The sequence below is a fragment of the Crinia signifera genome, chromosome 3 (genome assembly GCF_055691185.1).
Source record: "Crinia signifera chromosome 3, ASM5569118v1, whole genome shotgun sequence".
NCBI lineage: Eukaryota > Metazoa > Chordata > Amphibia > Anura > Myobatrachidae > Crinia > Crinia signifera.
The window spans coordinates 145666082-145690170 of NC_139219.1; the positions used below are offsets into that span (position 1 = coordinate 145666082).

Consider the following 24089-nt stretch of genomic DNA (forward strand, 5'->3'; position numbering starts at 1 on the left):
TATAAACCCACATCATTCCATTGCACACTCAACACATGGGCAGAATAGTGGACATTGGGTCTGCATGTTATGTGACAATACCATCATGATTCAATTTGGGAAAGTACTACCTAGACATTGGGCTATTGCAGTGGTTGCCAAACGTGTTTGAATCACGGCACCCTAGTAGCATAATTTTTTTCACGGCACCTCTAGGCCAAAAGTTAAATACCAAGAACTTCAGAAAAAAATCTATAATTAAATAAGTTGCGCTTATATGTCATCCTTGGGTCCAGTTATGTGGTGAGGAACATGATTCACTTATGTTTACCCACATATTTTATCATTGGAAGTCACAAGCACTGATTTTCCTTATTAGATTGACCATATATAATTTGAATTTGTCCTGGACCACCAACCCAGGGCACCCCTGCAAGTGCTCCGCGGCACCCTTGGGAGCCACGGCGCACAGTTCTGGAACCACTGGGCTATTGTAATTTTATTGTTCTGTAGGATGGAATCTGAATATTTGCTTATTCAGTTTAAAAAAATAACCATTTATACCACTGTTTACGTTCAGAAAAATTAGTCCTTCAATTTAAGTGAAGGTAGCCCTTTTGTTGATAGTTTCTCCATGCTTTGCATGGGGACATGAGATATTGAAATTTAACAAGGATACTAGCGGTTACGTATACAATTTACTTGTTTTTGTTATTCTATTTAAAATATTTAATTGCTCCAATGTTCTCTCTTTAAGGGTAAATTTACTAAAGATTCTAGAAGGTGGTTGCATCCTAGGAAATAATAGACAGAATCTGATTGGGTGCTATGGGCAATGTCACCTCTTTTCATTTGTATAAACTTAGTTAATTTATCCCTTAGTGTATTCTGCCTAAATTAAACCCTTCCTGTTGTGGAATGGGAAAGGCTGTGATAATTTTACCCTTCCTTGCCAATTGCACGGCCAATTTTTTTTCAAAGAAATCACGAAGTGAAAAGAAAAAAGTTGGCAGTTTTTTTTAATGCACACAAATACATTGACTCATGCAGCTGGGTCATGAAGGACCAAACATCAAGTGTCCAATAAGCAGGGAACGGTAAAGGAAATTGCACCCTGTGTCTGATTTATGTTACAAATAGACCAAATCAGTTATTTTTCATATGCAAGAGGTTTAAGAATGAAACCCTCCGAGAGTACTTGAGTTGTTCATTCAAATAAGGGTTAGTTATTGACTGCCGTACTTGGAAGGATGCTAATAAGATTGTGTATTTGCAAAGCCTATTTATAGTATAACTTATGACCAGTTATCCCTATTGAGTTTGTCACCAAAAGAGGTGTCACAGATAGTTTGGACTTAATCCAAGTGGCTAAGCCACTGTCACATTTGTTTTTCATAAAAATGAGAGTACATAATATTTTTTCCTGGCTTTCAAACCTGTAATAAATGTATCAGCCACATGTTATATATAGACGCTGTTTTTGTAAGTAGTGAGCAAATTGAACATATTTTTGTGCACAGAATCCCCAGCATAATGATATGACATGGTGATATGACATGAGTATTACACCCTTTCAATCATGTTATCTATTTAGAAACAAGATGATTCCGTATACATGTTTACAGGTTTGTATAAGTTAAGGGCATATATAGGATGGGCCCATTACTTTACCTAAACAACCTTTCAACCATGGTCAATTCTATACTACATAAACCACAATCCAAACAAATATTACTGAGACCACAAATTACCAAAACAAATAATTAATGTACAAGGAGAGAAATAATGGGCCGAGCTGTTGTATTCCTTAGTGTATGAAACTAATTTTGCTATTGACTGAAATAAAAGTAGTAATAAATATATAATACAATACCACAAGCCTGTGACATTCATCAAAACTTAAATCTCCTCACTTCCCTGCCAATTTCTGTATAGAAACAAAAGTAATTTGTTGGAGGGGTAGGGCCATAAGTATATTGGCAAGACACTCATATATATATATATATATAAAAGAAAAAAGGAATAGGAGTGCGCCCAAAGCAGTTTCTCAACCAAGGAGAGAAATAATGGGCCAAGCTGTTGTATTCCATATTTTAGTTACATTATTGTATTTTTTGTACATGTAGTCGTTTATACTGTGATTTTCTTGTCCCCCTAAGTACTCTTTTTTACCCAGAATTTCCCTGAATTCATCTGGGGGTCCAGCTTTCAACTTTGTTGCTCCAACTCTATGGAACTCTCTTCCTCGCACCACTGCGAGAAGCCCCCACTGTAGAATCCTTTAAAAATAGACTAAAGACATACTTATTTACTCAAGCATTTCACTGACATCCACTATTAAGCTTATTTTGTATTTCGAGCTGTAAAGACAATGGTACAGCACTTTGAGTCCTATTGGGAGAAAAGCACTATATAAATATCATTATTATTATTAACTAAGTGAAACATTTTATAAAATTTTTCGGGGTAGTGTGCACACGAACCGTTATAAAATACACTTACCCCTGCACCTCCTCCCCTCTCCTCCGTGCCTGACTAGTATACTGATTACTGTGATTAGTAATATGTCTTATTCATTTTTCCAGTTACTCTATTTATATTTATTTTATTTTCAATTTTTATTGTTATTCTTTATTGTTATCATTCTTTGTTTCCATGGTGATGGTTTGTATGGTGCAGGGTTGGTATGTGCGTCTCACATCTATGATGTCGGCACCCCTTCAGTGGAACGCACTCCCTCGCTCCATTAGACTCTCCCCAAACTTGCAAAGCTTCAAACGGGCACTGAAAACTCACCTATTCATCAAAGCGTACCCTTCCGCTTTATAAACTAGTCCTGAGGCTGTTTCTCCGACCCCATGCCTGCTTACATCCTGCTATCAAGCCACCTCCCTCTTGCTTGCACCTCATGTAATCTGTTTGTCTCCCCTTCCTACTAGATTGTAAACTCCTCAGAGCAGGGCCCTCTTCCCTCCTGTTGTCAAAGCCCTCTTCTCTTCACATTTCACTCACAGCTCTCCCATACTCACTCAGTAACCATCTTTGTCCGCATTCTCATCTCCCTCATTGGCCACAAGCCTCTAGTAGTATTAAGTCCTCAATTCTTATATTTAAGCTGTAATGTAAATTGAACTGTGGCGCTCTTTACCTGTACTCTATATTTGTTATTTATTCATTGTAATGCCAAGTTTTGTCTCCCTGTACTGTTCCTTTGTATGGCACTGTGAAACACTTGTGGTGCCCTATAAATAAAATTATAATAATAATAATAATAATAATAATCATCATTAGTGGTAGCAGAGGGATGGAGATGAAGTTTTCTGGTTTTCACGTGTTGAGCATGTTATAAGGGTATGTTTTTTCTCTATTTTATATGCATCCTGATGAAAATTAAATTGAATCGTAACTTTGATATAGACCACTGTCTGCCATTTATTTTTGTCTCCAAGCCATGAGTGCCGCTCCTTCGTTCTATATGTTATTTCTCTGTGCTGGCACTGGCTACACCGGCTACAGTTGCAGTTTTTGGGAGTGCCAGACCCCACCACCTATATATTTGTACAAGAGTATATATCTTAATGAAATCATTTAACCAAGCTTCACAGAATTTAAAATGACTGTTTATTCATAAATCACATAAATAAAGTAAAAATGTGGAAATTGTTCAACAAGATATCCAGCATCAGTGAATTTCAATGAATACAGGTAAGTATGACATAGTTCCATATTAGATACAGCTGAATTGACAGAAACCCCAATTAAAATTCCTTAAAATCACATGTAAAGAATGAGGATAAGACGAGTAAAAGAAGAATGTCTGAGGTTTATCAGCTGTGACTTTAATATTTGAAAATAAGATCCATTTGGAGAGCCTCCTATCCTACTGATCACCAGCTATTGATGTATATAGGCAATAGGGAAACACGCCACTGTAGGGGGTTACAGAGAATGTCCTCACTTGCTGAGAGCAGCTGTCTTTTACAGATGAAAGTCACAATCAGTAGAGTTCGTTATAATGTGGCACCTCAATCAGGGCCAGCAACAAAGGAGTATCAAAGGGTCTACTTGTATGGGTCCTCAACCTTCTGAAGGTTCTGATGGATTCATGGACTGTAAGCCTGGTAGTGCAGCATCTATCAAGGGTTTATAGTGATGCAGGCCTTCCATCTGCCCACTTGGATTCCTGGAAGGCAATTTACTCGGACCCCAGGGCTTGGTTACTTGTCCAGCTCCCATAGTTCTGTGTTTAGTGACATCACATTATGCACACACAACACACAAATCAGCGCCCTACCACCTGCCCTTCCATGTTTTGTTGCTACAGTGGGAACTCCCTATCCAAATAGGAGGAGCTGGACTGCAGGAGAAAAACAATTTTACAGCATTGTATATTATTCTACATTTCACAATAGATAAATGTAAGCATTTCCATTACCATTTTAAATACTATTTTATTTTACGATTTTAAATAGCTTTTTGGAAATTGTCAGTTTTTTTGGCATTATTTTCAGCAGAAAAGAACATATAGACCACAATGTAACTGTATGTTCCCTCTGTCTGTATCACTACAGTAAGAGAACAAATTATTACTCACTTTTTTTTCTTTAGAATAACCTTCAGTTTTTCCAAGTACTTTGTTTTCATTTCACTTTTGCTTCTTGTATAGTTCTGGATACAATCATCTTCATGATCCCAGGAGATCTACAAATTATCAATTTAAATTTAACTGTATGATTACTACACTGTGGAGTCATCTTACACTGTTTAAAAGTCCACTGAGATTTTTAAAAACATTATTTTATGATTTAAAAGAAGCTCATAAATATGGATTGGCACTTTTGATTACATATACAGATGTTCTTACAAATCTTTCCCTCTTTTGGTTTGTTAGAGATGAGCAACATTTAGAAATCTAAATATTGACATTATTCAGAATTTGCAATAAAATGTATCCGATTTTTCCTTGGAGATTTGGCATTTATTTTGCTGAACCAAACTACAGTATAGTACACAGCGAAATGAGGTGTTGTTTCCTCAGTTCTGTTCCACAAATGGGCAAACTGACAAATTACATAATGGTAAATAAAAACAAAATTTAAAGTTTTAAAATTGTAAGAGAAAAAGAACCCACCAATCAAATCGTAACTGTCAACACCATCTGTAAAATGTATGGTAAATAATATCTCTCAAAATTGTATCTCTCCTAGAACTTTGATAAATACTCCGCTCTGTTCCAGAATTGTGCCAGCTCCAGGACTAAACTTGAATTGAGCTAAATTTCATTGCAACTTTTCTCGTCTCTTTTTTGATGCTCTTATGAGATTTATTGAATTTAATCTATAGTTATGGTGTAAATTAAGGTATGTCTTCAAACATTTCTTCATCATAAATAACCAACCTGCAGAACAGTAGGGTCCCGTGAAGGGGGCTGCAGGCTTAAATGCATTGATCAATTCATGAACCAAATCTCCACTATTTATTATCAGTTAATTTAGTGTGTGCAGAGCCCCTACAATGTCTGTTTGAACAATGTGGTCACAAGCCATAGGGCACCCCAAAACTAGGAAAGGTGAGTGCCGATGTTAAGTGTATATATCATAAATAACCAATATATATAAATGCGAAACTTACACAATACCACATCAACTGTAAATTCATTAGGTGGCAACCAATTAGCAGCGAAAATGCATCGGTTGTGAAAAATAGATTTATTTTTGCAATTTTTCTTTATATTTTGCAGATATTTTTATCAGACAATTTAATTAGGTTGTCTGAAAAAATCCAGTTTCATGTAAAAACACATGGGTAAAACCTGTGTGTTGTCATGTTTGCACCGACGATAAGCTGGCCCTTATCAAGGATTTTGTTTTGGCTGCCTAAGACAGGTGAAACATAACCCTGATAAGCTACAGCTCGCAATGGCTTTTCGGTGACCATTAGCTAGCCCGAACTGATACAGTTACCCATGGTAAAGTGGATTTATGCACTCTCGAAGATTAGATATCAGAGACTTACAAATAACTATATCCAATGTAGATATGCGTCCAACAGTTTTATAATGATGCTTTCAATAGCTTGTTTGTCTCCTCCACTTAATATGAATGTGCCCTATAGTGACTGTAGTGCCTTTAGGGGTTAATATTCCTAATGATGAAGAGGAACCTACGGACTTAAGATGACTTTTATTAAACAGTGATATATTCATTAACAGTGACATAAAACTCTACTACAAAACATAGGGGCATTATATCCACATAACTTGATTTGTAGTATTATTTTATTTTGTGGGTGAAGTACTGGAGATACTTCATCTGGTATATATATACACACTGTGTGCCACACACATATGCTATGCCAGTACATAGTGAGAAACTAAGCCAGTTCTCCATAAGGTATATATTTGCATGTCATATATTTCAAACATTTAGGAGTGCCCAGTAAATTTACTTCAGCTGTTCTCATCACATGCGGAGCTAAGCTATAGAGTCCTGTATGCAGAAAGTATGAGTAACAGTCCACGGCAAGTGCCCTGACAGACGTTATAAAGGCTTTGGTGTTAAGTGCCTTTTTCAGGATATTAAACCAACATTACAACAAGTGAAAAAATGAATTGTCACTGACATTATGTTGGCCTATTTGGAGACCCTTTCTGTTTCATTTTGCAGTCTGGGAACCATTACATTCCATAGATCAATATTCTCTACTGTGCTGGAATTTAAATAATGATTTCCAATAAAATCTATTTCAGACTGTTCTGGCTGAAGGACAGAGACAAGCCACAAAACATAATGCACTTAAAGCTTTTTTAAAGACCTGAATAATGGAAAAGAGATCTAGAGATAAGGCACAGAAAAAGCATTTTGGACATCACCAATCTGTATAGCTAATGGCTGTAAGCTGACACCCCTAATGAAATAAAAATGTCTGTGTACAAGTGCACATATTGTTCCCAGCAATGAACTTGCTTTGTAATGGGTGCTAGGAGAGACACTAACAGTTTATGTTCCTTGTTTTAGAACATGCGATGCATAGGCATAGAACACATACTGTATATATATTACACATTAGCTGTATGTATTATAGTGTTTGCAAATACATCTAAGCATGACTATAAATGCACACTATTTTATAAGGTAGGTATGCATCCCTAAAGTTGAGGCCAGAAATGTCACGTTTAGGATCTTGCTGTCTATATACATAAGTATTGTGTTAAATAAACATGGCAGGATATTTGGTAGTGTAACATGTGTTTAAGAAACAAATTTGCAGCTGTCGTTTTGAGAACTGAACCAGATTTCCAAACTTCATTTCACTTCAAAAAAAGGATGTACATGTTAAAAAAACTATATATAAACCTGATTCTGACTGACCTATCAATTAAATAAAAATATAACAATTTCTGCAATTTAAGCTGTTAATCACCAACTGCTAGGATCGTCCTACTGTATGTTGACATGGATGCTTTCTTGGATTCCAAAGACAGGCAGAATTACTATATTTTGACTTTGCCCATTGGACTAAACTACTCTTGGTTCTGAAGATCAAGTAAATGGGCATTATAATAATAATAATAATAATAATAATAATATTATTATTATTATTTATATAGCACTTGTCTCTTAATAGTGCTTTACATTTGCCTTTACATCATAAAATATAGTAGGTAAGCATTAAGTCTATTTTTGAAGGATTCTAGAAGGGTGGTGGTGGGGGGGGGGGGTCGGTGTTGTGGTCATGTAGCTTTTTGAAAGCTAGTATGTCCGATTTATCCATTTGAGTGCCAACATCTCTGTGAGAGATGTGCAAAATATATGTTAAAATGCCAGCGTTGCTCAGATTTGTTATATAAATTAAAATAAAAATATTGTGTAAAAAAAGATAATATTTCCTGTATAAGGTAAACATTACAGGTCATTATGATGAATAAATATGTTTGCTTGGCAATTTTCACACCTATTTTCACAAATTCACTGGACACTCAAGGGATTAAAAAATTGCAGGCAGCCAGTGGAGGGAGTAGCAAATAGGGGTTATGTGGCTTGAACAGGGCTGGTTGGTAAATAGCCTGGCAGCTCCATTTTGTGCCATCTGCAAGCTTTGCAATATATTGGGGGATTGTACTATTGCATTGTAGTCGTCTAGGTGTGATTATTGAAATGCATGTATGACTTTTGGCAGATCTTCCGAGGGAATTAAGTGCTTGATTCTGCCTATGTTCCCCAGATGAAAGACTGAGGACTTGATTGTGGCTGGTACCTGGTGCTTAAGTGTCAAGCTACCATCCAGGACAACACCAGGGTTCTGCACATATTGAGTTTTTTGTATTTCTGAACTTCTAAACAAAAGTCCTGTTGGTAGGCTATGCTGCAGTCTTCTCCTGTAACCTATCATGAGGACCACTGATTTTTCAGGGATAAGTCACAGCCAACTGGCAATTATCTATTCCTGGAGCTTAGCTAGACAACCATTTAGCATTGTCATTGGGTTCTCAGCAAAGGACAGGTACAGTAAACAAGGCAACAATTTCCTATAATTTCACCCAGTGGCAGCATGTTTACTTAAAAAAGCATGGTAGATAGCATAGAACCCTATGGAACACAACATGGCAGGGGCACTGATGATGATGAGTATACTTCAGAAGAAACTCTTTGTGATTTGCCGGTGGGAAATTATTTGAAACAGCTAAGGATTGTGCCATCCAGTCCACAGGAATTATTTGGGTGCTCAATTATAATCCCATAGTGTCAAATACAGCAGAGAGATCCAGAAGGATTGAAATTGAACAGTCACCTCTGTCTCTTGCCACTATAAGATCATTCAGCACACATACCAGAGCTGTTCCAGTGATATGCCTTTTCCTGAATCCTGACTGGAATGGATCATGAATTTCATGGGTTGACCCTGTGTCACTCTGATGCTTTTCAGTATTGCAGGGATGGCACCAAGGTCCGTATAGATGAGAGAGTATATGAATAGTATAGAGTCAGGTGATAAGTATCTACAGACTCCCTGATGAGAGAGCCTTGTAGTTTACAAATATTAGTCCTGACCGAAAAAATAGATCAGGTAGATTGAAATAGAATACATAGCAGGCTGTTGGAACCACATATTATCTGTAGCCTCAACTGAAAATTTAGCCTCAGCTGTAGATTTTTTTTACATATATTTGCTATGCCTTGACTTTCGCAGGGTCTGAAATATGGTGTATAATAGTCTCAAATAGTTTTTTTATCTTGCATATACTACATTAATCCCATATTGGCAATGGCAGTATATTGTAAGGATCCGAGGACCACCTATCCTGCCCTTCCTCCATTGCCTGAAGCTGGTGTTGGCGGACGTGTGCGTAACTAGGCTTCGCCAATAATAGCCGTGTCTGAAGGAGCCTGTTAGTCCAGCTCCAACCCCGATGTCACCTGGTCTTGAGAGAGACAACACGCCCACCAAGGCCAGAGGAGAGCAAGGGGACAGCTAACTAAAGCCCACACAAGGTTAGGGGTCCCCGGAACCCCCAAGGGGTGACAACACAAGGAGATGACTTATGGTTGAACGCAACATGCGTGACGGTGGTACTAATAAATATAACCAATGGCAACAATGCTCAGAAGATGCCTAGCAAGTCCTCGACGCTTCAGTCTGACGTGCGCCGGAAGAAGATGGCCGCCGTCCCGGCAGCGCAGAAGCTGCAGAGGGACCCGGACGGCGCCTAACATATATAATTGTTAATGTCACAAAAGAATTGCAGCGGTAACATATAAAAGTATATCCTTTTTATAACATAGAACTATCGTCGGCAGTTCAATGATTGTACCCAATAAACATCAAGCTCCGTGTTACTGAATATTTCACAAAACATGAGCCGCAACAGTGACAAGTGCAAGAATTATTTTCAAGACCCAATCAGTCTGCAGCTTTATTTATAGTTGCCTCAATGCTCCTATTGGTGGGCAAGCAATGCAGTAGTTAAAACATATCAATCTTTATATACTCAATTATCGCAGATATTTTTAACAAAAAAAAGACACCCAGTATCCAACAGTCTGAAATAGTGCATATCAAGTCAATAAACTTTTAGAGAACAACAAAACTCCCTTCACTTGAGGGAATGGGTTTGCTGGGAGCTGATAGCTGTCAGGTACCAATCCCGGTCGGTGTGGAATCTACATTGCAGATCACCGCCTGTCAGCTCATGAACGGAGCTGTGGCGGTTGTTACCTCTCCTTCACACTCTGTGTTTAGCGGGCCCGGAGCCGGATCTGTGGATAGTGGGTGGCAGTGCCAATAAGGCTGCCGTTCGCCCATCTCCTGCACTGCACCTAGGGTATGCCGGGACACATGTTTCGCCCATTGGCTTCGTCAGTCCAGCGCCAGCTTTCTTGTGGGCAGTTGCCCTTATCTTATCGGGTTCTTAAACTGAGATTGAGTCTACTTATATCCCTAGTATAATCAATATCCTGATAGTCCTGAACTTCCGGTAATTGCGGCTAACCACCTGGCTACATGTGCTTTTACATGCATTGGATAAGTAAAGAATATCATGTGACATAATTAATTATCCAATCGACTATCAGGAAATTGATTATACCAGGGGATATACGGAGACTCAACCTCAGTTTACACCACACATTTGAGGAAGGACATCTAGTCCGAAATGCATTAAATGTGGTGTTTGCAACTTGTTATTGCCTGGCTGGACATCCACTCCCTTACACTCCCTGGACTTAGAGGACTTCTAATTACCGGTACTTGCAATGCTGTCCGATTTGAATTGAACTCCTCTAGTGGTTGTACAGCTTCCTTCAACTTTGAGGGAAAAAGTGCATTCCAATTCATACCGCTGATCACCTATGGAGACAATCTAGGAAAGGGACTGTATGGTGACTATTATTATTGATCTATGTCCACTGTTTCATTGAGTTTTAGCTTTTACTGTATCATTTCATTAATTCATTAATTTATTATATTTTTATTATATGTGTTCACTTTTAATAAATTTTTTGAACCTTCCCTCAGAGCCACCCACAATTCCTTTTTCTGTTTCTTGTGTGGGACTGACTATCCCACCACCTAGTGGCTGCTGATGGCAAGACTTCCCCTACAGCACCCTTTCAACTACCTCGGTAGTTGTTCTTTTCCTTTTTAGCTTCATGGGTGTCAGAATCATCATATATATTATTTCTAGAAGGTGATTTTTGATGATCCCTTTTTCTCCCTTCATACAGTACTTAACCAAATCAATAAATAAAGTACCATTTTAAAGATTAAGTTCTCCGCTTCTGACGACTTGTTAATTTAGAATTTCACATTGTATTGTCTGTTTAAAAATCAAAGTTAAAAATTTACTTTTGGCCCTGGATGCGGTGATATGGCACAGCTAATTGGGCCTACACATGTAGTGATTTAGGGGCATTTTCTAAACGATCTCACTAAATCGCTTTGAAAATGCCCATACAGTACATCCCTCAGGGGGTTTAGTGATAGCGATAGTGATACACGGCCCCATACATCGCTATTGTCCATCGATTAATATCTAGTATGCCGGACCACTGTTCTCACCGGAGAACAGTGGTCCTGACAGATTGCTCAGCCCACATCCTTGACACATCGCAGTGTGCCTTGTGCTGAACGATCTTGCTAATGCGTTCTGAGCGATCTAGCATTGTTCAGAACTCTTCACCATCTCCCCATGTGTAGGCCCTTTGAGGGGATCAGTTTTGCTTGGCTATTGAAAATGGCTGCAATGAACCGGTTCATCCTTAGTCCTACTACAAACCACCAATCTCGCTATAAAATTAATGGTGTTTTATTCGCATACGAAATTTTCACACGGGCCACCTAGTATCTGTGAAAGCAAATTGTATTTATTTGTTACTTACAAAACAGGTACAGATTCAAAACTAGGGATGTTCACCGGCCACTTTTCGGGTTTTGGGTTCTGATTACCTTGAGGTTTTGGGTTCTAATGCGTTTTGGCAAAACACCACCTAAGTGTTTTGTGTTTGGATTTTTTAGGTTTTGGGTTCTGATTTTTTTGTTAAAGAAGCATAAAAACTGCTAAAATCACAGAATAACAATAAATAAACTCAATAACATTAATTTCCACTCATTTCCAGTCTATTCTGAACACCTCACACCACACAATATTGTTTTTAGGGCAAAAAAATGCACCGAGGTAGCTGGGTAACTATGCTAAGCCACACAAGTGTGCGGCACAAACATGTGGCTCGTGTAAGACTGCACTGCAGCGGTAGATACGGCAGTACTGGGCACCAGACAGGTAGATAAGGCAGTACTAGGGACAAGACAGGTAGATACGTCAGCAATACTAGCATATGTGAACCAGCAGAATTTATAACAATTCATTTTATTATTAGGTACTGCTTGGCAGTGGCACTCAGTGGCACACGTCAGTGCACCAGCAGCATGGAATTATTTTTTACAGTCCCACGCAGCACAAGTATTATTTTTTAATTAAATTACATATAGCAGCCTAGTATGTAGTTGTACTACTTGGTAGGTACACTAAGGCAGTAACACTGCCAGTGGCAACAGTGGACTGAGTAAATAATACTGGCAACCTCTATTCACAGTATTCAGTGCAGGCAGCACCAGTGGACTATATATAATTCAATTAATTAAGTATTAATAATATAGCAGCCTAGTAGGTAGAGAAAATAAACTACTAGGTAGGTAGGCAGTAGCACTGCCAGTGGTCAACACTAAATGTAGTTACACACCACCAGTAGCTTCATGCAGTGCACCAGCAGAATTTATAATAATTAATTTTATTATTAGGTACTGCTTGGCAGTGGCACTCAGTGGCATACGTCAGTGCACCAGCAGCATGGAATTATTTTTTACATTCCCACGCAGCACAAGTATTATTTTTTAATTAAATTATATATAGCAGCTTAGTACGTACTAGGTAGGTACACTTAGGCAGTAGCACTGCCAGTGGCAACAGTGGACTGTGGGGTACATTTATTATAGCGGCGCTAAGAGCGCCGCTATAACATTTCCTGCTTCGCCTCAGGAGGGGACACCGACAAGATGTATCAACATCTTGCCGGCCGAAGTGGGGGAGCGCTAACTCCCCCCTCCGGTGATGTCTGACGTGCTGCCTGCTTCTCCCCCGGCTGGCTCACTGCGCATGCGCGGGATCTCGCTACTCACACGAGATCCCAGCGCAGCTCAGAGCCAGCAGCAGGGACAGCGCTGTCCCTGCTGTAGGCATAGGGCATCGCCGTTTGCAGCTTTCAAAGTCGACAGCTGCAGGAGGTGGAACGGTCAGCGATGCTGACCGTTCATAAATTAGGCAGGAGGCAGGCGCGCAGCACGAAATATCGTAGCTGCGCTATGCCTACTGCACCGCAACGCCGCACGAAAGACACCCGCTCAGCGGGTGTCATAGATAAGGGGAAGCGCTATCCCCTGCTTTAGCGCATGGGGATATGCCCCTAATCGTCCATTAATAAATCTACCCCTGAGTAACTAAATAATACTGGCAGATTCAGTGCAGGTAGCACCAGTGGACTATATATATAATATAATTAATTATTAATATAATATATAATATTACAGCACAGCACCAGAGGTAGACCCCAGCACAGAGGAGATAGTAGTCCTACAAGTACACATTTAGACTGTCCTCCTTGCTAGGGAGAGCCCACCCTAAGCAGAGAGGAGAACAGAGTACACAGCAGCACTGAGGGAGACAGCCCCAGCTAATAAAATAATTACAGCACAGCACACCAGAGGTAGACCGCACAGAGGAGACAGTGGTACTACAAGTACACAGTTAGACAGACTACACAGCAGCACTGAGAGACAGCCCCAGCTAATAAAATAATTACAGCACAGCACACCAGAGGTAGAACGCACAGAGGAGACAGTAGTACTACAAATACACAGTTAGACTACACAGCAGCACTGAGAGAGACAGCCCCAGCGAATAAAAAATATTGCGTTCAAGGTCAAGCTCAAGTTTAAGCCCCAACAGCAGCACCAACACACCCTCTCCCAACCCACTACTAGACTGGAGTGAAGATGGCGGGCGCAGCAGCCGCTATTTAAATCCGGCACCGGGAGATGACGTTCTGACCACGCGGACGGACCTGAGTCAGGCGGAATCTCCGAGCGCTGCTCGGAACCGGGCGCGGAATGATGACGTCCGTGGGGGCTCGGATTTCTGGAATCCGAGTCTGCACATCTCTATTCAAAACCACAGAATGTGAACAACATTTAAAAATAAATATTTAGCAGGTATCGAATAGCTGTTCCTTTTAGTTGTATAAGGTTTTTCCTTGCCTCAGAATGCTGGGCTGTCTGTCTACATTATCTACCACTTAGATAGACAGCAGTCTATCTTAAATGTCACTAAGCTTCTATTCAGCTTCTACCAGTGCTTAGATCCTTTCCTTGTAGTATGTGATAAGATGTTCCCCATGATTAGTCTATTTTCCAACATGAATCCCAACAGTACAGTAGAAACCATATCCTTTAATTAGTCTTCCAGAATAGCACCACTAGGGTAGCTCTTCAATCCGCAAGTCCTTTATTGATATATGTGATTTCATAGCTAGTCAACTTCAATGTAACCTAATTTAGTAACAGGGACAGTGATTTGATTAGGGCTGCTTTCCGAGTAGTATATCACACATACTAACTGCATCATAGTTTAACAATAGAGCTGATGTTTGTTTGTTGAGGCCAAACCTAATCACTGTGATTCTCACCCACTGTTTCTATTCAATAAAAACACAGACAGTTATTTATTTTGACAAAAAAACTGCAAGCATGAACAGAATAGCATCCAGTTACAACAATAAATTACAAGCTATTAATTCCAAGCTTGAAATGGAAGGTTCTACATAAATACTGCAAAATACACATGAATTTAGCTAAGATGAACAAGAGAAGTTTCTGTATTTTACAGGGCCACAAGACGCAGTATAATAACTGAATGGAGGGTGCCATCACAATTTATTATGACAACACTTCCCCTATGGGGTGATAATATAATGGGGGCAAAATATGCAGTGCATGCGGGCCCATGAGCCCAGGGGGGCCCACACCACATACACTGTATCCACGTTTAATACATCTCAGGAGTACCATGCCAGGCGTTGCATCTTTGGCAAAAATCACACCCAAAATGGTTGCTGCACATGCACATTCAGTATTGATTTAGGCAAAGTTTTCAGAGACGTGGCATGCACTATAGGCTCTGGCATAATGCGAGTACGGCTCCACCTGGAGTCTGCACTTGGCCCCCCCATCTCTGTTAAAGCCCCCCTTTAGTGGGTACACTGCTGTCAGAACAGGTGAAATTTATAGTACTGGTGGATTTCATGGGCTTTTGTTCTGAAATCACTCAAGAAGTAAAGGACATTTTGGTTATATTTTTGTGCAATTGAACAATCCAAATACATTCAATTTTTTTCTTAAAAACCAAATTCCAAGAAATGTGATAGGAATAATTTGCAGTGATGGTGCCGTAGAGAAGACCACTATTTTTGTAATGTCAAAAAACAGTATGGGGGAAATTTACTAAAGGAAATTTGTAAAAAATAGGTGTATTTGTATCCAGAAATAAACTTATTTTTGACATTAACTATCCCGAAAATACGGCAATTCGTATTCGTATTGATGTGCTATTAATACGAATACGAATTGCCGTATTTTCGGGATAGTAAATGTCAAAAATAAGTGTATTTCTGGATACAAATACACTTATTTTTTACAAATTTCCTTTAGTAAATTTCCCCCAATAACTCAAGTTTTGATATACTACAATGGTACTTGCACTTGGATAAAAACGTAAAAATTAAATTAAATTCTAAAGCAGGTCTTGCTAACCCGTGTCTCTCCAGCTGTTGTGAAATTATACATCCCAGCATGCCCTCCCATTATTTTACCATTCCTTAGTAGCAAAACTGTACAAGGGCATGCTGGTATTAATAGTTTCACACCTGGAGAGCCATGGGTTGGTCAGGACTGATGTAAAGTGTTTTCTGCCTTTTTATCTACTGCAGTAAATGTAGAAGCCAGATACGTAATAATCAGGTTTTTGTGATGTTTTTGTCTTGCTTTTTGTGAAAAATTGGTGCTGCTGATATGGTTTCTTTAGACCATTAAAATAAGAGATTCATGCTAAATAGTTTTTGAAGTCAGCAAGGAAATTATTTGACTTGAAAGAAGAGAATGACTCACCTACAGTGCTTAGCTGGCATATTCACTCAAAAATGAGAATTGAGTGGAAAGAAAACTTGACTACTATTACCTACAATTCAATACATAATGATAAATAACTTTAGGTACTTATGTAATATCTGGGCTCCCGTTTTTCTTATGAGACCGCGTCCCCTTGCGGGGCTCGCTGCGCTCGCCACGCTTCGGGCACGGTGGCTCGCTGCGCTCGCCACACTATATAAAATCAACTCCATGCGTAGTTGGATAGTAGGGGTATGAAAAAATAGGGTGCATTTAACATGGGAGCCCAGATAATACATAAGTACCTAACTTTATAAAGCTAAGAAATTAAATAAAAAAAATCTAGCTAGGGATTGATACAGTTGTCACAATAGTTTCACTCTCATATTTAAAGGAATGTTGTCAATAGCAACCAATCAGATTCCATAAATATATTCTCTAGAAAGTGTTAAACCAATAAGAAGTAGAGGGGGTGATTCAGGTTGGTTTGCAAAACTAAACTCCTTCTTTAATGGACAAAACATGTGCACTGCAGATGTATTTTGGATTAATATTTTACAAACATGAAGCCCCTGAGACAAAATGAAGGCATTGCAATTGTATCTTTTGTAAAGAAACAGGAAAAAAATCACCTTGCAGCAATTAATAGTTAATTGTGTTCCCCATATATTGAACATTATAATTTTGATGATTTAAATTTTTAGCATTTTATTTATATTTTTTTTGTATATGAAATTGTATATGAATAATATTTGAAGTACTGCAACATCAATGTTCTATGAGTGATTATTGTTATTGTTAATAATTAATTGATATTCCTTCTTGTAAATAACTGGTACTCTCACTTTTTAATTGGCCTATTGGCAAGTTTTGGTGCCCTTAATTTTCCTTTACAGAATAGCTGCAATAATTGACATTACCCTATAGGATACCATTTTCTATAAGATGTTCATTATGTTGAGGTATAGAATAGAATTGTTATGTAGTCTAGTTGTATATAATCTAACTGAACTACCTTAGTTAGAAACTAGGTAAATATATGTACAGTATAAGTTAGTATTTCTTAGCCATTGTAAATGCTCTTACCCCTTCAGTTTTTACAATTTCGTTTTTTCAGATATTGTTAGTATTAAGATGTTTTTGTAGAAGATTAAGTAAGCCTTGTGGGAAATTATACCTACTATCCTAAAAAACTATCTTACAAAAATAAAAAAGCATCTTGGGCTTAGAGCTTTTTCTGTCAGCCCTGGGTGGTATATCCCTCATTGCCTTCCCATATGGCACTGTTCCATTGCCTCATGAATCATCCTCCTCCTTGCTTTTCCATCCCCTTCTGCCCTGTTCCCATTGCATACAGTAGGATCTGTATCTGTGACAGGGTAAGGAAACTGTCACACTCAGCCGCGGCGGTGCGCGGCGGGCATACTACTCACCCGCTCGCGTCCGCCGTCGGCTAGCGTGTAGTGGTCTCCAGTTCAGCGGCAGCGGGCAGCGGCAATCTGGTGGGCAGCAGGCAGCGTGGGACGCCGGCAAGTGTAGCGGTGTGTGCTGTAGGGGCGCCGCGAGGCCGGCGCCGCCATCTTGATTAAGGGCAAATAGCAGATTGGTCCTTGTCTGAGGTTTCCGCCCATACTGACCTGACAGCCAATGGCAGCCGCCCTCTAGGGATATAGGGGATCTGCCTAGGCCTGTTCAGTGTCAGTACAAAGAGTCTCCAGAGGCGTTCACAGCTCCCAGCTGACTCCGGCTCTCTGACTCACCTCTCCTGACTTGGTGCCTTGCTTCAGTGCTCTGTGTTGGTCTCGGTTCAGCTTAACCCCATCGCTGCCAGTTCTCTCCACAGTCTGGTCTCTGCCTGCATCCCTGAGCTTCCTGGCCTAAGCTCTTCAAGCCGTTTGCTTCTAAGCAACTTCCCATTCTTCTGTCATCATCCATCTTCTTTCAGTCTTCAAGGATCCCTCATTACCATCAAGTACACTCTCTTTCTGGATTTCCTCATTTCTCAAGACCCCAGCCTGCCGTCCGCAGTGCTTGAACTATCATTCTTTAAATGAACTTTTTCTTCTTTCAAAGTGCCGTGCTGGCTCAATTCTTATTACCACTAACTGCCACTTAAAGAAAGTATTCAAGTGTGTATTGTTCCATTTATGAATTCTATTATTAAACCTGCACGATTTAATCCTTCCTCCTCTGGTCCGTCTCCGGTTGCTACACACCACACGACTTCATCCAGCCCTTCAGTTGTGACAGAAACTGTGATTTCCACCTACCCTACTGGGACTTTGCTTTAATCTTGGAATCTCTTCCGAGATTAAAGCAAATTTTGAGCTAATAGGCAGTGTTGCCTGGATGTCAGGAATATTAAAGTGACAATAATAACTGCATATTTTTATAAATAAAACACAGATAGATGTACTTCAACCATAAAAAAACAGTTCACATCGCTAGTGGCTCTTTTGTTATTGTTGGAACAGAACATGTATTGAACATGCATTGTACATCCAGCTTAAACATTTTATACACCAATTCCACCAAGGGGATACAGGTACTTTTGGATTAATAATTAATACAATAAGTGATTCAGGTTGTTACATTTACTACAACATTCTTATTAACACTCACTATCGCACATAATTAGATTGGCATCATTTCTGGTGGAAGTAGAAGCCCAAAAGCTTGAGCATTGCCCTGGTTTAGCAAATATTTACATCCGTACAGTTTTTCAAATCTACTTCATGTCATCAGAACCTTGATGTGAAATAAATATAACCTATACGTCAGATAAAATATCTCAGAAACACAGTTTTTGATGCAATGGAAATCTCCAACTTGAATATATAGTATTATTTTACATTTGAACTACAGTTCTGGATATCCGTGATTTTTTTTTACATTTTAGGAAACCAAACAAGGTGCACACAGATTGAATGTGATTATAGCATCACACTAGTGTTTTCAATTTATGACTATATATTGCTTAACTGGGAGGGAATGTTTATCCTTGTATTGCCATAATCTTCCAGTGCTCCTGGTAAATTACATCTCAGTATACAGTATATTTATAAATGGTTACTTATTTATGTAGTATAGGGTCACCAGAACATAAACATCTTGCCATGGATGGGGGCTTACAATATGTTAGTAAATGTATGTATCTCTGCATTGCTATTATCATGTAGGATATATGTCTCTTTTGATGGCCCGTTGTGGCATGCTGGTGAATTGCTTTCTTTTACATCTAGATTAACTACAAGCACCTTCAATGTGCACATCAATTGATTTGAGCAAATTCTGTGTATCACCGTTCTGTGAGGCATGTATGGTACCAGTATTTGGATGGTATGTTGATCATTGTAGAGCCATATCGTAGGATCCTTGGGGGAGGGCTCCAGGTGAAATGGCTCTCAGTTTAAAAATATATAATTATATGACCCAAAGTATGCTATTACAATGTGGTGTAATTCCACCAGAGCAGAAATGCCTTGACAGGGCTGGTGACTTAGTATACTGTATATGTGTAAATTAATGTAACTGAGGAGGTTATTCTGATCGTAGCGGCCAAACGTGCGTACGTTCGCTATTAACGTACGCTATCCGTACGCGGCCGTTGGGGTTAAGTCCACCCACAACTCAGCCGCATACGTACGGCCAGAAACAACGGCAAAGGGGAGTGGCGTACAATTGAGCGTACGCCAACGTACACGGACGGGCCAGCCCTTACACTCCGACAACTGGCGTACAATTGAGCGTACGCCACCGTTTACGGACGTCTCTCGTCTGTCTTCCCACCGACTTCTTGCTGCTATTGTAACCCTCCTTTATAGGAATGTAGATTACTCTAATGTCTGACTGTGCCTCCACCCCAAGCTTTGGTGGTATATAGATATTTTTATATTTCAATAGGGCGGGCTTGGGGAAACACCCTTTGAATTATCCAGTAACCAATAAATTTAGTTACCTAACAATAATATTATGAATGTGTACATAGGCAATTCCACACAGCACAAATAGGTGAAACAATGGCATAAATAACCCAAACACAGTTTTATTTGAATGGAACTGAAGAATGATAGTCAAGCTCTGTCAGACTTCTTGGATGCCTCCTTTAAATACCAAGGTTATACACTCCTACCTTAGTTGGCTACAACCAATAATACATTGTATTACATGCACAAGAGAAATGATACTTCAAACGTTTGCACACATTTTATATCAACAATGAAGCCTTATACAGTAGTAATGAACTATAAATTATTATTGCGCAATAATATGTTTTTTTTTCTGTGTACACTAGTTAGTCAAAGAGAAAAAAAAACACCTAAGCTTTGGTTTATTTTGTAGAGTTCCAAAGGGAGTATGTCCTGAAGTTCCTTAGATGATAAAGTTCCCACCTGAGTCCTGTAAGGTGAGGTGTTAGCTAATAAAAAGTTGAAACTTCAACAAAATAATTTTTGTAATCCTCACAGGGAATAATCGGACAATTGAATACTGAAGGATTATAGAAATCTGTTCCCTCCGGTAACTTTAATAACCATCCATAGGTAGCTTCCTTCCTTGAATGGTGCTTGTATTTAAATTATACCTTCCTTCTTCTCCCAGCGATGTGATATATCAGGTATTTATATTATAATAATAGCAATATTTACATCCAAGCTCCCATATTCTCTTATTTCTTTGGATGTAACCAAGGTAAACTTGAATAAATCTCTATGATGCGTACTTTGACAGTCTGCATTTGAATCTGCACTGTCCTTTTTTAAGGATAAAGCTGCGGCTCAATATAGCATAGAGTCCAGGTTTTCTATAGTAATGCTGTGTACACACGGGGGAGATATATTGCTAGCAATATATTGCTTGCAATATATTGCTGAGTAATATATTGCTCAGTGTACTTGCAATATATCTCCGCAATATATTTCTCAGCAATATATTGCTCAGTTTACAGTTTTTCAGAGGGACCAGCAATTTTCCCTGAAAATTGCTAGCAATTTTGACTAGATTTTTTTTACCCTCTATTTAAATTCATTTATGATTGACATGGGTTGTGGGAAGTCCTTCTGGAAGGGAATAAAAGTGTATATGGTGTATATACAGATGTAGCAGGGGTCATCTTTGTAGGGGCAGGATAATCTAGCGGCAGCAGCCGCTAGTGCCCCACTCCTGCCAGGGGTGTGGGGGCACAAGACGGCCGTGCGGCCCCTGCCACCCCGACACCAATGCCCCCTTCATTTATATTGAGCCCACATACTATTGGTGTGGGGCAGCATGGTAATGCTCATGCTGCCCACCGATGGTGCAAATCACCATCGATGGGCAGCATGAACATAATCATGCTGCCCGACACCAATGCCCCCTTCATTTTTTTTCATGTCACATACTATTGGTGTGGGGCAGCATGGTAATGCTCATGCTGCCCACCGATGGTGCAAATCACCATCGATGGGCAGCATGAACATAATCATGCTGCCCGACACCAATGCCCCCTTCATTTTTTTTCATGTCACATACTATTGGTGTGGGGCAGCATGGTAATGCTCATGCTGCCCACCGATGGTGCAAATCACCATCGATGGGCAGCATGAACATAATCATGCTGCCCGACACCAATGCCCCCTTCATTTTTTTTCATGTCACATACTATTGGTGTGGGGCAGCATGGTAATGCTCATGCTGCCCACCGATGGTGCAAATCACCATCGATGGGCAGCATGAACATAATCATGCTGCCCGACACCAATGCCCCCTTCATTTTTTTTCATGTCACATACTATTGGTGTGGGGCAGCATGGTAATGCTCATGCTGCCCACCGATGGTGCAAATCACCATCGATGGGCAGCATGAACATAATCATGCTGCCCGACACCAATGCCCCCTTCATTTTTTTTCATGTCACATACTATTGGTGTGGGGCAGCATGGTAATGCTCATGCTGCCCACCGATGGTGCAAATCACCATCGATGGGCAGCATGAACATAATCATGCTGCCCAACACCAATGCCCTCTAAAGACAGCCTATGCACTGACTAGTGCGGCTGTGGGGCGCGATGGAGGTGTTGGTGCTGGCACAGTGGGGGGGAGTTTTGCGCAGCAGCTTCTGTGCTGTATGCGCGGGCAGGGACGGAGGAGGAAGCAGGGGGAGGCCGTGTATGTCACGCTGTGACAGGGAGGGTGGGCGGGTCCCGGCCAGCGTGTCACTCTGACAGGGAGGGTGGGTGGGTCCCGGCCGGCGTGTCACACTGTGACAGGGCGTGTGGGCGGGTCCACAGGTCCCGGCCGGCGCTGGACATAGTAGGTGTCGCTTGTCGCTGGTGCACAGTGCTTTGTGCACCAGCGACCTGCAATTTTGTGCAGAATCTGAGGAGCAAGCTCCTGCGACCAGCGACCATGAAGCGCTGGCCGCGGGAGCGCGCTCCCAGCCATTTATCGCTGGCTGCACATGAAATCACTGGCAATATGGTCACTGAGCGACCATTTTGCCAGCGATTTCATGACTAATTGCAGCAGTGTGTACGCACCTTAAGTGATACTCATTCTCTATAGAGTCTATGTAAAAGTATACTGTAAAGTACTTAGTATATATGACAGATGAAATCTCTCAGCAGGGATGTCCTTTCTATATTGCTCTCTACAGCTCACCCCAATTAGGTGTCATAGAACAGGTATGTACTGCTAGAATACAACAATCAGCTTGTAACTTCTCCTCAGCAATCCCTTATTAACTGCAACCAGGTATGACAGGGATCATTTATCCACTTTTCCTCAGTAGTCTTTACCAAGTATCGGGGTCTTGTATTTATTGTCACTTATAAAGAGACAACGTCTCTTTTTAGCTTGCAACTTTGCTCAAGAAGTAAATACATTCAACTGCAACCTAATTTAAATGAGGGTCCTAATCCCCCTATGTGCAGCATCAAGTAGATTATTTAATAAAGTATTTTCCACCAACTGATAGTGAGTATTTATCTGGTCACTTGGGATACAGCAGAAATGCTTGAGGCCGCAAGCTGTGTAATATAAGGCTCTGGCTCCCTTTACTCGGCTGCCTGCTCTGTCTCCTCAGCTCAGCTCCTAACAAGCAGCCACTCCCCCAGACTCTCTGACAGGCTGCTGTTGTGGCTATTCCTTACTGTACTAGGCTCCGCAGCACAACCCAGGGCCCTCAGTAAGTCTATATTAATGACAATTAGTGCTCAGTTGTGATGTACACATATATGTAGGGGTGATGTGTGCTGAACTCTATTACAACCCAGCAGGCTCACCACGCCAGACAATTCCTCCCCTCCTGGGTTTATCTCTGTTCTGCTCCTCTGTCACTTTTTCTCCTCCTACCTCAGGCCTGACACTGCTTAATCATGAACAGGCCTCTACTATCACTACGGCAACTGCTCCTGCTCCTGCTTCCCCTTCTGAAAACTGGCTCACCAAGACACTGCCAGCAGATCAGGAGGATCTCTCCATTCACTTGCTCCTTCACTTCCACTGTCCCCCGCCGCTGCTGCTGTGTTTACAGCCAGCTACTTTGCAAGCAGCAGCGGGGACAGATAAGGTGTACAACTCTGGCCAGGGGATCAGCAGTCTCCAGACTCCCTCTCAGCTGCTCTATTTATACCCCTCTCCTCAGCTGGCCACACCCACACATCTTTCCCGCCTTCTGCCTCCCTCTCACTGCAGCTGACTGGATGATTGACAGCCTCACAGTCAGCTGTGCAAATGAAGTATCTAGTACTTTCTCTCACTCTCATCAATGTACATAGTAATTGATTTAACCCTAAAATAACTGCCTCTAATGTATATAGGTATTTATACACTACGGCCTCTCCCTATGCCACATATACACATGTTGTATAATACATGTTCATAAATATAAATATACATGAAATACATACTGTTAACTCA

The 24089-nt window shown here is 40.4% G+C and overlaps 1 long non-coding RNA gene across 1 annotated transcript; it reads right to left on the minus strand.

Annotated features, from left to right (window-relative positions):
* Window positions 1-3761: 3761 nt before the first annotated feature.
* LOC146062594 (uncharacterized) lies at window positions 3762-23782 on the minus strand. Its single transcript, XR_014471414.1, has 3 exons — window positions 23616-23782; window positions 4574-4680; window positions 3762-4336 (listed from the first exon to the last, which is right to left on the minus strand). It is a non-coding gene; the product is annotated as an uncharacterized LOC146062594 (long non-coding RNA).
* Window positions 23783-24089: the final 307 nt, after the last annotated feature.